Below are 15,702 nucleotides of genomic sequence, written 5' to 3'. Positions count from 1 at the left end.
TGATAATGTTGGATCCTGTAAACATATACAACTTGATCCCCCAATACTCTCCTTCCATTTGGATCAAAATGGTGTTGTGTGTAATTGTAAAAATTAGCAAGCGGATTCATTTTTGGAATTGGGAATTGACTGTGGTCTCAAAGGCCGTTCTACCTGAGAAGCTGTTTTAACGCCAAGAGTTAAAACAGGCAAACAAACGGGTTTTCTCACTTTAGGCCCTCTTTCGCCCCCAGCAAAATGGGGATAAGGGCACAGCATCTAGGCCCGTTCCCCCACAATGTGCACAGAAAATTCGAAGTGTTGGGGGCTACAGGACACCCCCATCAAGTTGTCTGCAAGTAATTCCACTGGGCATTTGATCACAACAGGAGAAATTGCCTACTACCCTTGAAGCATTTCATGGTCCCTGATACCTTTCAGAGCCTCTTTGTGTGTGCCATCCCACCCTCTGAGGTCTGAAGAGCTGGGGCTATTGAAGTCTGGGTATTGCTGCTAGAGCAGGAGGAATACTGTCTGTATCTCATCCTCTGGTCCTGGAAACATGGCACAGGGAGGAAGAATTGGGCACGATGCGAGTAGGTTTCTAAACTTTTATTTCAAATATATTTCAAGAGGCTTGTGAGTCCCCCCCTTCCCCTTGTATATTTTAGCAATTCAATCAGCATCCTATTGCAGCCTCTTTAGGGCATATTTGCATGTAGGCAATGTGCATATGAAATGTTTAGTTGGTTTCATTTACACTTTTTGGGGGGGGAAAGAATTCTGTTTGGGTGTTTTGTGCTTTTTAAACTGTTTGTTTTATAGAATCCAGGCTGAGCAATTTTGGACACAGTGCTCTAAGTGGTCGTTATTAGACTAATGTCTAATAACTGCATTTTATGATTGAATTGTTGAACTCCTCAAGGCAATACAACTTATACACAATGTAAGGCAATTTATTGTGGTTCTGTTGTTGTTAACAATCGAGACTGGAGTTAATAGATCTACAGAGCTGTGTATAGAAATTAGCCACTGGTATTTTCAAGCAATGTTCATAGTTTTGGAAGTTGCAGTTTTTGAATCAGAGATGATAGTTTGAAAGGGTTGTTATGGTGACCTTGCAGAGATTTATCCTTTCCTACCAAAAACAGGGTTAAGCTACAGTCTGATATCATTATCATCTATTTGTGGAATAAGAAATGATCATAATAAACAACTGGCTTTTGTAATTTGCTTCAAGATAAAAATAAAAGCACTTTTCTTAGTTTGTTGGGCCGTTTTATTTGTTGAAATCCGCTTTAATGCAGCAAACAGATAAAATGCAGAAAGTTATGCTTAAGGTAATCATAATTGGCTCTTATTTACACTCAGAATGTTAAATTCTAGCTATTCCTGATTCAGAAGCATACTGAGGAATTAAACAGTACAGTAGTGCCCCTGATGGAGCAAAACTACATTTAAAGAAACATCAAAAAAGTGGGCCTCAGCCTTTGATGTGCAGCCTTGAAAGATACGTATAATTAACTTACAATATTGTGTATGCTAGGAACAGATTTCAAAATCATACAAATACTTATTTTTTTCCTGAAGCAGAACTTTATTTTGAATGCTACCTAACTGCAGAACAATACTCTCTTCAGTATACAAAATCTTTTCACACTTGCAAAAGTAAAATTGTTACATAGATGGCATACTCTAGCTTCTCTGATGGGATAAAGTTAGAAATGAATGCAAAAGAATGCAAAAATCTAGCATTTCTGCATTATGCTTCCGCCTTACGAGTAATAAGTGCAGTGTCACCTTAGCAGTTGATAAATATATTTGACGTTTGCCACAGTAGGTGAGTAATTATTCTGGCCAAACCTTAGATTTATCAATATTACCACTAGGAGCAGCTTTTGTTTAGGTTTTCGGAGGTTTTTTTAGCTCATGTTATACGTAATGACCAGTGGTGTTCTTTTTAGTGTTACTTAAGAAGCATACATAAACATTATATTTAAAACATGCATGCATTTTCATGTATATGTGTACAATGCAAATATACCCACGTACCTTGTTTTGTGACTGTTGGCAATCCCAGCCGAATTTTTCAAATGTCTGAAAATTAGAAATACATAATACCCCCAGAAAGAGCGAAAATAGGTATTTATTTTTTTGGACAGCCACCGATTTCATTTTGGATTGTCAGTGTTCGAGTGTGAAAGTTGACATTCGCCAAACTTGTTACAGTGAACGCTCAAAAATCTGATTATAATTTATTGCTTATTTAAAATACTAGTGGTAGGAATCACTAACCATTGCTAGAGGATATTTTTTTTGGGGGGGAAATAGATTCATAAACAAATTAAAAATTTTGAGCACGAACGTTCCCCCCCCCCCCCAGGTAAGTACAACATAGGACTAGTTACCATCCTTCTTTCAATTTATATAGGTATCCTAACCATTATATTTTCAAATTCCAGTGTGTTTGTGTGACTGAAAGTCTCCTAGTGATTTAGCAGGAGAGACATTAGTCATCCAAGTATGCGATAAGGAAGCATGAATGGGGGGCGGTCCCCTACCGAACAGTAACCTGAACATATAAATACAAAGGTTGGCATTTCTGATTTTTATTGACTTCAAAAAGGGGGAGGGGGGAAACACAAGGATCATTCAAACTAATAGGATTGCACAGAAGTAATGGGATTGGTGTCAGTGTATGTGGCCTTCGAACACATCCCAGTTCGTGCCCTTTCAAGCATCCCACAGACTCAAAATGATCATTAAATATATACATATCTAGTCCTTTCTGAATTATATTCTTCCTTTTGTCTTTTAAATCAATATGGGATTTCTGTGTTTAGCCAGACTTGTAGGGGAGGAATTGTCTGAAATCAAATGGAAAGAAATTGTAGCAGCAACACCTCTTTCCTTCAATTCCACCTACCTGGTCCCAATATTTTGAATAATACGCAACCCCTTAAATTCTGCCACTTGATTAAGAATAAGAAGCCTGGGGAGCGGGGCATAACGAGTTGATAGGCTGCTTTGAAAATATTCTGCTGCAGCTTTATTTATTTCTTAACAGACTGCATTCAATTCCTTCATCAACCAAGCCAACGTAATGAATGGTTAATTTGAAAATACTTGGCAAGGGGGATGAGAGTTTTATTTCAAGAGACCCCCAAACAGGCAAAATCTGGATTTTAGATTTGAAGGGTATGTATTTGCTTAGTTAATGTTCTTTCTAGCGCTAAAAGCTTAAAACTATTCTGAAAAGAAGTTGTCAGACTAGTTGCAAACAAGAATACAAACAAGCCATGTAAGTGTCCATTGGGCTGTGCAAACAAAGCAAGTTTCTGTTATTATCCTGTATCCAGTGCTTTAAAAAAAATGTTTAGGGGTACTCTCATTTTCCTACTCATATTGAAATGCTGCCCCTCGATGAGGCCAAACTTAGATTCAGAAAAGGTTTTGGGGTCTGCGTCCGTCCCCGTCCCCCCCGAAAAAAAGCTCAGTCTGCATCCATATTGCAACTGCTAAGGCTGTGATCCTAAATGCACTTGCTAGGGAGTAAATTCACTTATCACAGTAGCCCTTGTGCAAAGGATTGTTCTGTGGTAACAGTTGTGCCATTTTTTTGCAATGTCAGTGCTGCACACATCTCAGACATCAGCTTTCAGTTCCTAAGCAAATGCAGCATTGTTACAGTTCTATGCTATAATCATGCTCCAATGATGGGAGATGACGAGCAATGGAGGCGACCGCGAGAAACCCAAAAGGATATAAAGCGCTTACAGTCCTAGTTTCTTTCCCGTTTTCCTTCACCGAAGATCCAAAACCACTCCGTCCCTTGGAATTCATCACTCTTCCCCTCCCTTCTTTAATTTCAAAATGGGTGCAGATTTTTTTATTCACGGAAAGGTTAAAGGCGTTTCCCTTTCGCAAGGGGGATTATCTTACCAGAGGATTCTGGGACTGCAGATGTACACTGCGGCAAAATCCTAAATTCATCGGTTAAAAAAGAAAAATCATTTCCAGACCCCAGCTGTTTAAAATAATAGAATTATAGTAAATCATTGATAAGATTAAAACATAAAGCTCTTTTACACTCCAAAGCATCCTAAAACACTGGGCTTTTTCTCTTATTTCATTACTTAAATAATGCAAATTTTAAAGTAGCTTTTCTATCCCGAGCACGCAGCGCCATGAAATCGATAATTTTTGATCTTTTGGTTAGTAGGCAACATGGTGAGCTATTGCGGTGACTGCAGGCAGCAGACATGTTCGTGTCAGCTCCAAATTTTCATATTGTTTTTGACTCCATGGAGACTTGTCGATGGGCTGCACAGCCAGTCCTATCTTCACGCTTCCTACGTCGCTGTAGGGGTGTTAAAATAAATTTTAAAGAGGCACGGTTTCACGTACCTATATACAAATGTAGCTCTATATTTTAAATAATAATAACAATAAAGATTTGCTGGGTTTTCAAACAAAAAAATATGTAAAAATAAAAATAAAAGCATGGCTGGTGTGATTATAATCACATCATGCAAGGTCCACGGTTCCTATTTAGTGAAATTGCGCAGAGGGCAAGTTCTTAAGAACATCCCTGCTGTGCAGAGTGAAAAGCATGAACAAACCAAAGACAGAATTCATCTGTGTTTATATTTTACAGACAATGAAAAACCTACTCTTTGTATGCCTTTTTTCCTCCACCTTATTATTTCATGAAAACTGCAGCATTTTCCCCGCTGCCCCCCCCACCCGAACACTCACACCACACACCCCCAGCATTGCAGCCTTTGAGACTTCTTTCTTTCTCCCTTCCCCACCTTCTATTTTTCCTCGCACAAATTCTGCACGCGCCATCTTTGTCTATTGTTATCCTTTTCTGATGTTGCCCGATCCCTCCTCGAGTCGGTTAATAAATGGAAGGTGAAATGCCTGACCAAAACATGTTTTTGTTTATTTCCACGCATGCACAGCCCGGAAGACGGGGAAAGGGGGACCCGCCCCAATAATTTTTCCTCGAGACTGCCATAACCTGTTGTAGACAGTGGTGCTGGAAATATTAACATAATAGCAACAGCTGCAGCCTAAATAGATGCTGTGAGATAATTAATGTGCTACAACAAATTAATTTGCTGCAGGTGTGTGAGATCTGAACTGTATAACCCAAGCCGTTTCCTCTTTGAATATAATTATGGCCCCCCCACCCACTTTTGCACCAAGCAAAAAATAAAATAAAAATAAATGCAGATTTAGGTGTCCTGCTATTAATACCTCATGTGCCTCTGTTGTCAAGGACCATCTTTCCTGAATGTTTTCATCATTGGTAGAGGACAAAATTAGAGGATTTTCGACCATCATAGAAGTGGGTGGCATTTTTAAAAGTATTTAAAGAGACTCAATATCTACAGCCTTGAAGATAAAACACCTCTTAGCTATTCTTGTTTTTAAGATCCTTGCCGGTAATGGCGTTGCGCTGAGGCAGAAGAAGGACATTGGGGGAGGGGGGGCATGCGGCAAGTCCTTCTCAGTGGTAGCTGAGACAAGTTCAGATGCCTGCAACTTCCATTAGAAGACAAAAGGAATTTAAAGTCTGGTAATCTGAAGCTTAAGAGGGACACGGGTGGCGCTGTGGGTTAAACCGACTTGCCGATCAGAAGGTCGGCGGTTCGAATCCCTGCAACGGGGTGAGCTCTTGTTGCTCAGTCCCAGCTCCTGCCAACCTAGCAGTTCGAAAGCATGCCAGTGCAAGTAGATAAATAGGTACCGCTCTGGTGGGAAGGTAAACAGCGTTTCCGTGCGCTCCTCTGGATTGCCAGAAAACGGCTTAGTCATGCTGGCCACATGACCCGGAAGCTGTACGCCGGCTCCCTCGGCCAGTAAAGCGAGATGAGCGTCGCAAGCCCAGAGTTGTCCGTGACTGGACCTAACGGTCAGGGGCCCCTTTACCTTTAATCTGAAGCTTGCTATTTATGGCCAGGTGATGTGCCATTCAATACAGTGAGGCTGGGTACCGAGTAATCATGTTTTGGGTTGTAAACTGTATTTAATTCTCCATGTGTCGAATCTGCAAGGGAGCCTCTGGTGATGACTAGTCGAAGCAGAAAATAGTGATTAGTCAATTACCTTATGGCTGGCCATCAGTGAGGCAACACAGTAACTCAAAAGTGTACAAAAGCTGGAGGTGAAGGGAAGCTGTCGTGCCGGCCAGGAATGCAAAAAAGAACAGCTCTCTTGTGCATGTTAAAGAAGCACCAGCCCAACTTGCAGACATGCCTACTCAGGAGTAAGCCCAGTGGGGCTTGCTCCTATAGAAGTGCGTCTACCACTGCAACCTTACTGGACTGAAACTTTTAAGAGGCTAACCACATCCTTGGAAACTTAAGGCTCAAATGTTGCTTTCTCTCGGCGAATGTTTTCTTAATTTGATTTTGCCTTTTAATTTTGCTGCTGCCACGCACTGCATTCCAAAGAGAAGCTGCACGACTAAAGCAAACAATTATGTACTATGTATTTTAAAAGGTTGCTCTGCCTTACGGAGTTAACCTTGAGATGTTTCTTCTTTGATCTAAAAACCAAAGCTCTGTGCGTGCCTATAGGTTCCGAAAGATGTTCTAAACTTAATTTCTTGGAGCTTGATTAGATTTCATTAGTGGTTTTGATTTAACTTCAGAGTGATCTGAATATCAGGGGAAGATTAGCACCGAATCGTATTTTTTTTTACATTGCAACAATTCCAGTGGTGTAATTTCTTTCCAGCGTATTATGAGGACTCTGGGTGAATGATGATCATTCGCAGATGTTCACCAATATGGTTAAAGTTGCAGTCTTAAGCAAACCTTTTCTGAAGGGCATTTGCCCCATCCCAGCCCCTTTGCCCACACAACCGCATGCTTCATTTCCCCACTGGTGTCAACGATGGAGCAGCTCTGCAGACAAATCTCCACAGAAGGTTCCTCTTCTCAATATTGAAATGAGAATTTTTGTTCCCTTTAAAAATCAATAAGACATAAGGCCCCTATCTTAAAATGCAAACCTGCCCAAGTTGTCTCTACACAACATCCAAGAGCCCCCAAGTGTTTGGGAACTTAATGTCCCTGCACCATAGCTGTCAATGTTTCCCCCTTTTTAAGGGAAATTCCCTTATTCCGAATAGGATTCCTCGCAAGAAAAGGGAGACGTTGACAGCTATGCCCTGCACCAGCTAAAGGGCAAAAGATGCTCTTACTATGTTTCAGAATAGAATGCCTTACTGGGTTAAGGCATTGGAAATTTAAAAAAGAAATCAAAATTTGAATGCTAATCGTCCAATCCTAAAACATGCTGTACACAGCAAAAGTCTCACACTGATGCTTAGAGAGACCTATCAGTAACAGAACAAAGAATTGGGGAAGACGCATTTTTAAAAAAAATTAATTATTTACTGAACATTGTATTGTTGTCAGGATGTCATCTTCAGACAAAGGCCCCCTTCAGAGGAAACAATTCCATAAGATAATGGGATAAGGAATTGGGCAACGCAATTTTAATTTATTTAATGCACATGTCTGTTTCTTGTCCTAGCATCCTTGACGTTGTCGTTTTCTAACATCTATTCCATGGTACGTTGCATTATCCCCCATCCTCTCTCTCTCTCCTCTTGGCGGAAGGTTTTTATCGCTCCCTTTTCTGATACTATATAAACCTTTGTGAATTCTCCGTTTCTGCAGGAAATTCCAAACCTCTCCCTCTTCATCTCTGCTCAAGGCAACATATCTTGCTTTGGGTGCCGACTCTCTGACAGGATAGGATCTCCATTTTCCAGTCAGCCATTGACTAATCCTTACTTGTCATTGCCTTTTTTGTATTTCTTCTCCTTCTTCGTGCCATCCTGCCGATCTAATCCTTAAGCCCTTAATCGGACCAAACTTTCATTGATGTCAGCAACTCTTTTGTCTGGATAACAACTGCCAAAACCACTCCCCATAGCTGCACCGCTCTGGTAATATTCGTAACAGGGAGCTATAATGTCTGCATGAATTTTTTTTAAAGCCTCCCATTTACTACAATGAAGAAAACTATATTATGGTACATTCAGCACAGGGGGGGAAGTGCCAATAATTTCTTCTTCTTGCTTCTGAATTAAACACATTTGTTTGACTAAAAAAAATGTGTTTCACTGAAAGGCCACTTACAAGTTAAGGTACTCTCTTTTCAGTGGTGTAAGTGGCTTAACAACAAACTATTGGCTGTAAAAGAGACCTTCCAGCTCATCATTCTGAGAATGTTTCTTTATATTAAGCACTGAATACTTTTATATTATTTTCATTTTCATTAACCCATGTTAAGCAATAGTGAGTAACTGTAGTTTTGCAAATACTGAGGGTGGGAACATCTTGAACTTGGGCCAGTTTTTCATGATCCACTGCAAATAGCTTCTGAATATTTATATTCTTTATTTATATTCTCTATATTCTTTCTAACAAAATATTTTTGAAACGTGAAAATTTAACAAGAAAGACTGAAAGCAAGAATGTATACCTTTTTGTCCTCCATGTTTATTATTGGCAGGAGCAATAAAATTATACATTGTTTTGCCCTTGGCGGCTGGGGCTAACAGCTCAAGACACAATTCAAAGGGGGCTTAACAAAATTTCAAAATATTATGGGCAGTATGATTTTGCCATCTTTATACACTGTCCACCTGACTGGGATGCACCAGCCACTCAGCACAGCTTCCAACATGTATAAAAACATAATAAAACATTGAACATTTTTTTTAGAAAACTTCCCTATACAGGCCTGTCTTCTGAAGGCTCATGGGTCGGATAACTCCATACCCTCCAACATTTCTCTCATGAAAATAGGGACAACCTACCACACCATCCCTTAAGGGATTAAGGGACGCGGGTGGCGCTGTGGGTAAAAGCCTCAGCGCCTAGGGCTTGCCGATCAAAAGGTCGGCGGTTCGAATCCCCGCGGCAGGATGTGCTCCCGTTGCTCGGTCCCAGCGCCTGCCAACCTAGCAGTTCGAAAGCACCCCCGGGTGCAAGTAGATAAATAGGGACCGCTTACTGGCGGGAAGGTAAATGGCGTTTCCGTGTGCTGCGCTGGCTCGCCAGATGCAGCTTTGTCACGCTGGCCACGTGACACGGAAGTGTCTTCGGACAGCGCTGGCCCCCGGCCTCTTAAGTGAGATGGGCGCACAACCCTAGAGTCTGTCAAGACTGGCCCGTACGGGCAGGGGTACCTTTACCTTTACCACACCATCCAACATTTCTCTGATGAAAACAGGGATGTCCTGAAGAAAAGCAGGGCATTCCGGGATCAAATCAGAAGCCGAGACGGCTTCTGTAAATCCAAGACTCCCTGGAAAATAGGGAGACTTGGAGGGTCTGAGACATGGTTTTGCTCAGTGTACTTATGAAGCCTCAACCCAGTATACCTGAAGGAGCATCTCCACCCCCATCGTTCTGCCCGGACACTGTTGTCCAGCTCCAAGGGCCTTCTGGCAGTTCCCTCCCTGCAAGAAGTGAGGTTACAGGGAACCAGGCAGAGGGCCTTCTTGGTGGTGGCGCCCGCCCTGTGGAACGCCCTCCCATCAGATGTCAAGGAAATAAACAATTGTCTGACTTTTAGAAAACATCTGAAGGCAGCCCCGTTTAGGGAAGTTTTTAATGTTTGAGGTTTATTGTGTTTTTAATATTTTATTGGGAGCCACCCGGAGTGGCTGGGGACGCCCGGCCAGATGGACGGGGTATAAGTAATAAATAATAATAATAGTAATAATTACTACTATTCATGGCAGCCTGCTTGGATGATTTTCTGTTCAGCAACTGCACTCTTTTCTTCCCACTACTGGAAATTGCCATGGGGAGACCTGAGACAGGATTTTTTGCCTAGGTTGTGGAATGCCCTGTGACAAAGGCCCGAATGGCAATTTTGCTGCCCTCCTTTCCAGTGAGCAACCTTTTGAGAAGGCTCTTGACCTGCATTGCTTTTATTTTCTGCTCCAATCTGTTTCCTTTTCGACTACTACAAATTTTACCTCACGACTGCTTTATAGGATTTTTTTTCTTTACATAAAAAAGAGAAAGAAGAATCGTAAGCTGCCTGCCAGAGCCTTTGTCCAAAGGGCTGAATGGGACTTCAAAAATAAATAATGGAATGAAATGGAATCTTTGCTTGGAAATTGCTCTTCTAGACATTTCCTGCACCTCCCCTTTGGGTTAAATGTACCTTCACAGCTCCCCAATCTCAACATCTGGCAATGGGGGATGTTTTTGGGGCAAAGCACACAGGTATGTGCAATCTGTGGGTATTCCAGCATGGGGATGCAGGAAATCATTGGGGGCTGCCACATAAATTATGCAGCAAGGCCTCCCAATTTGATGTGGCTCAAAGTACAAGAGACCTTGAATAAGGCTAAGCTCATATTCCAGAAGAAAGAGAGCCAATTAGGAGTTCTGTCAGGAGGAGGGACTTTCTTTGTAGATGGAGAACTATCCAAATAGAATGCTAACCAGACTTTCCTCTACGATCTTTGCACCCAGGGCAGTGGTGCTCAGGTTTATGTGTGTATTAACAACACTAAAAACCCATTAACAAGAGACCATAAAACATAAATATACAATCAAAACGACGTCAGAACAAAACCAGCAGCAGATGAAATAGTGGTGCCCAAGGTCTAAAAAGCACTAAGATGCTTTTTTAAAACTTGGAAGCAAAGGAAAATTAAAAGAGTCTTGGCTAAAAAGACCATGCCGTAGGCCCCAGAGAAACTTTTCTGGGGTCATACAACTGGGGTGCTGCTATGTGGTTCACCTTCATTTGGTGTGGGCAGCCATGGAATAATAATAATAATAATAATAATAATAATAATAATAATAATAATAATAATAATATATTTATACCCCACCCATCTGGCTGGGTTTCCCCAGCCACTCTGGGGGGCTTTCAACATACATAAAAACATCAAACATTATAAACTTCCCTAAACAAGTCAGATAGTTGTTTATTTCCTTGACATCTGATGGGAGGGTGTTCCACAGGGCGGGCACCACTACCGAGAAGGCCCTCTGCCTGGTTCCCTGTAACCTCACTTCTCACAGCAAGGGAACCACCAGAAGGCCCTCGGAGCTGGACCTCAGTGTCCAGGCTGAATGATGGGGGTGGAGACGCTCCTTCAGGATCTCTGAAGATGATATCAGGGGTGTGAGAAGGGCATCTATAAGGAGACACTTTAGGTCATGTAGCCCAAGCCATTGAGTGCTTCAAAGGCTAATACCAGCCTAGAAACTGAGTGGTAGCCAGTATATCTTATTCATCAGCTGGATAGCGCATATGGTTAGAGTGTGGCGCTGATAATGCCAAGGTTTCAGGTTTGATCCTAATAAAGGGCAGCTGCATATTCCTGAATTGCAGGGAGTTGGTCTAGATGATCCTCAGGGTCCCTCCCAACTCTATGATTCTTTATATGGCAAAGCACTGGAATAATGTATAATCGTATTAACCCATCACCCAAGTTAACCTTCCTGCCCTCTTGTCATTTCCTGCCAGTTTCAGAGGCCTGTTTCGGTCCGACCAGTTTCCGTGTCTTATACATTACTGTAATCCACATGCTTATAAAAACAAAACAAAAAAAAGCGACCTGCCTTTAAAGAGAGAAGATTGTCAGGCCAGTACTTCCAGTTCTCTACTGCTTCATTCTTGAAGCTGTAAAGTTCCTGGCGTGGTCAAGCTCAGGGATATTTCACATGTTACTTCTTTTTCTCCTACTGAGGTTTATCTGTGAAGGAATGGTTGTTGTTGTTTTGTTATGTCCAACTCTTTGTGACCCCATGGACCAGAGCATGCCAGGCACTCCTGTCTTCCACTGCCTCCCGCAGTTTGGTCAAACTCATGCTGGTAGCTTCGAGAACACTGTCCAACCACCTTGTCCTCTGTCGTCTCCTTCTCCTTGTGCCCTCCATCTTTCCCAACATCAGGGTCTTTTCCAGGGAGTCTTCTCTTCTCATGAGGTGGCCAAAGTATTGGAGCCCCAGCTTCATGATCTGTCCTTCCAGTGAGCACTCAGAGCTGATTTCCTTAAGAATGGATAGGTTTGATCTTCTGGCAGTCCATGGGATTCTCAAGAGTCTCCTCCAGCACCATAATTCAAAAGCATCCATTCTTCGGCGATCAGCCTTCTTTATGGTCCAGCTCTTACCTCCATACATCACTACTGGGAAAACCATAGCTCTAACTGTACGGACCTTTGTCGGCAAGGTGATGTCTCTGCTTTTTAAGATGCTGTCTAGGTTTGTCTAGGATTTTTCCTTAGGACGTCCCTATTTTCATCAGAGAAATGTTGGAGGACATGGTAGGACATCCTTATTTTCATCGGAGAAAGGTTGAAGGGTATGAACTTAGGCGACCCCTAAGCCAAGGAGATAAGTAACTCTGCAACCTTTAGAAGACATCTGAAGGCAGTCCTGTATAGTTTTATTTTGTTTTTATATATGTTGGAAGATATATAGGGTAAAATTATTATTATTATTATTGGGTTTTGAGAGATTTTTGGGTTTGGTAGGCGTCGTTCTCAGAGTCATAAAAACACAGTACCCTTGAGGGTCAGCTGTATTTAGGATTATATGAAAATGTTGCTAAAGAGATAACAATCATAGTATTGAAATACTATTGTTATTGTTACTGAAGCCGAGATCCAAAGAAAATAGCTCTTACATTACAGAGAAAAAATCAAAGCCAAGGCTATGATAATGACTATGGAAAGTATTTTTATCCTTCTTATAGGTGAAAGAGCCCAGAGTCCGAAGGAAAAATACGTGATAGCACGATCGTAAAAAAATCTCCTAATGCACAATAAATGCATTCCTTTCTCTGCATTCTAACTACAGTGCATTCTTCTTGAAAGGTTTGAAGCAGGTTTTAAAGACTGATTAAGAGGAAATTCGGTAATCATTGACCATCATTTGTGTCTGTGCAGGTGAGATGAAAAGGAATTGGAAGAGGAGAGAAAATAAAGAGAAAGGCAAGCCAGAAGTGCACTCTGTCCTAAAAACAATCGGACTCCTACTGCAGAATCACCCACATTTTGGGTCAAGCTGACTGAATTCTGCAGCTTCTATAAATGTTGAAAAATTGCGCAATTGAGGAATTTGTTTCTGATCTCCCAAATGCGGGGATGAGCTATGAGGTTGTTGTAAATCAAATTATCTACGGCCTCTAAGCTAGCCTCTCTCAAACTTGGGTTCCCTGGTATTTGTTGGACTACAACTCCCATCATTCCTTACCACTGGTCTTCATAGCTAGGGATGATGGGAGTTGTAGTCCGATAACATCTGGGGACCCAGATTTGAGAAAAGCTGCAAGTACTGGGAATCCACCCCCCCCATTCTCACATACAAACACACAGTCCGAGTCCCAAGCACATACTTTGCATAAGATCTCAAATTCGGTTCCCAACGTCTCCAATGGCAAGAGAATTTCAAGTGGCCAGGAATGGAAAGAACCTTTGCCTAATACTGTGGTGAGTCCCTGCTGGTCAAAGGAAATTATCTACCTTGGATAGATGGATCCGTCATCTAACTCTACACAAACCACCCACACATCTGCACTTTTCAGAATACCTTTGCTTCCTAAAGCTAGAAGCATTCACAAAAGAAGTATCATATATTGAGTCTACTGTATACCCATCCTTTCCACCCAAAGGAGCCCAGGGCAGTAAACAAACGAGAAAACTAAAAACAAGGACAAAGCAAAAACCTTATAAAACAGTTAAAATGTCTCCACGCCCATCGTTCTGCCCGGACACTGAGGTCCAGCTCCGAGGGCCTTCTGGCGGTTCCCTCCTTTTGAGAAGCCAAGTTACAGGGAACCAGGCAGAGGGCCTTCTCGGTAGTGGCATCTGCCCTGTGGAACGCCCTTCCACCAGATGTCAAAGAGAAAAACAACTACCAAACTTTTAGAAGACATCTGAAGGCAGCCCTGTTTAGGGAAGCTTTTAATGTTTAATAGACTATTGTATTTTAATATTCTGTTGGAAGCTGCCCAGAGTGGCTGGGGAAACACAGCCAGATGAGCGGGATATAAATAATAAATTATTGTTATTATTATTATTTAAGAAACTGCAGTTAAAATCTTCCTTCCATCTAGCCATCTTGCAGTTGCCAAGAACAGTATTATTTGACTACCAAATGCCTGAGCAATCATGAACGTTTTCAAATTCTTCCTGAAATTTAATCATAATGGAGACAGGCACACCCTACTAAGGAATGCATTCCACAAGTGGGGAACCACCACCGAAAAGACCCTGCCATGGATTAGTGCCAACAGGGCTGCAAAAATCAATAGGGGATATTCTTCACCCAATACTCAATTTTGTGCTACCTTGGTATGATAGCACAGTGCTTGCTGCGTGGTTTATGATCATTTTGCCCTCTTCTAGGTAGCTCAAAGCATTTGTTGTGCCCAATGAATTCTCCTTTAGCTGTTAAGGAAGCCCTACAGAAATTTGGGGTCTATATATATAGAGAGAGAGGGGACGCGGGTGGTGCTGTGGGTTAAACCACAGAGACTAGGACTTGCCGATCAGAAGGTCGGCGGTTCGAATCTCCGCGATGGGGTGAGCTCCCGTTGTTCGGTCCCAGCTCCTGCCAACCTAGCAGTTCGAAAGCACACCAGTGCAAGTAGATAAATAGGTACCGCTCCAGCGGGAAGGTAAACAGCATTTCCGTGTGCTGCTCTGGTTCGCCAGAAGCGGCTTAGTCATGCTGGCCACATGACCCGGAAGCTGTACACCGGCTCCCTCGGCCAATAAAGCGAGATGAGCAGCGCAACCCCAGAGTCGGTCACGACTGGACCTAATGGTCAGGGGTCCTTTACCAAGAGAGAGAGAGAGAGAGAGAGAGAGAGGATATATCATCTACAAACTGTCCCATAAGACGGGCAGCCTAGAAAACAATTCACGTCCAACTCCCTCTAGTATCCCAAAGCACCGCTGTGTTGCATCAGGAGAAGAGATTTACACATATTGAATTCACTGTTATTACTTTGACAAATAAGATAATCCCTCGGAGCTACTTCCTGCATAATCATTTTGGCATGTTTCCCACTGACCTTAGAAACAGAGATAAGAGCATTTGAGTAGATTGAAGTCAGCTTCTTAGACCTTCCTTTGCTTGTGGACTGATAGCTTCTGGGAAATGTCATGAAGAGGGCTTTAGGGTTTTCGCTCTTGCCGTTTCAGAAATACGGGCAACAAAGAAGCCCCAAAGTAAACTCGGAATTCTGTAATATGCTAGCTAAACACGCAGCAAATGGCTTCATTTGAATGCTTTCCCCCTGTAATAAACAAAAATCTGCCCTTATGGGGAACACAAGAGCCGTTGTAGAGTCCTTTGTAGGTTCTCCATCGGCCGGAGAAAATAACAGAGGCCAACCAGAGAATATTGAGAAGCAAAGCAGCTCGTAAGCCTGATCTTTATTGAACTGTTGCAACAGGGTGCCCCCTTCACACGCGGGAAAGGAGGAGGACCCAGAACAAAGGTGTGCCCGCCCTTATATAGACATTTTAAATTCCCTGCCCTGGAGCTCAAGAACACCTCTCCATACATCATACATACATCACAGAAGGGGTGTAACCCAAGATCACCCCCCACAAACAGCATACCTACATCACAGAAAAGGTGGTCTACAACAGAAATTTGAGTGCGTTGTTTATCTCCTGTCTGGCAGTTTACCTGTTAATGGTCA

At 42.2% G+C, this 15,702-nt stretch overlaps 1 long non-coding RNA gene across 2 annotated transcripts; it reads left to right on the top strand.

The window, feature by feature from the left end:
* Positions 1 to 483: 483 nt before the first annotated feature.
* Positions 484 to 13,326, top strand: LOC128398523 (uncharacterized). 2 transcript variants are annotated; one of them, XR_008327154.1, is made up of 3 exons: positions 484 to 575; positions 3,047 to 3,177; positions 12,935 to 13,326. It is a non-coding gene; the product is annotated as an uncharacterized LOC128398523 (long non-coding RNA). The 2 variants fall into 2 exon arrangements; XR_008327153.1 differs by having other exon boundaries at positions 12,742 to 13,326.
* Positions 13,327 to 15,702: the final 2,376 nt, after the last annotated feature.

The sequence above is a fragment of the Podarcis raffonei genome, chromosome 12, assembly GCF_027172205.1.
Source record: "Podarcis raffonei isolate rPodRaf1 chromosome 12, rPodRaf1.pri, whole genome shotgun sequence".
Lineage (NCBI taxonomy): Eukaryota > Metazoa > Chordata > Lepidosauria > Squamata > Lacertidae > Podarcis > Podarcis raffonei.
This window is presented reverse-complemented; position numbering and strand designations above follow the sequence as displayed.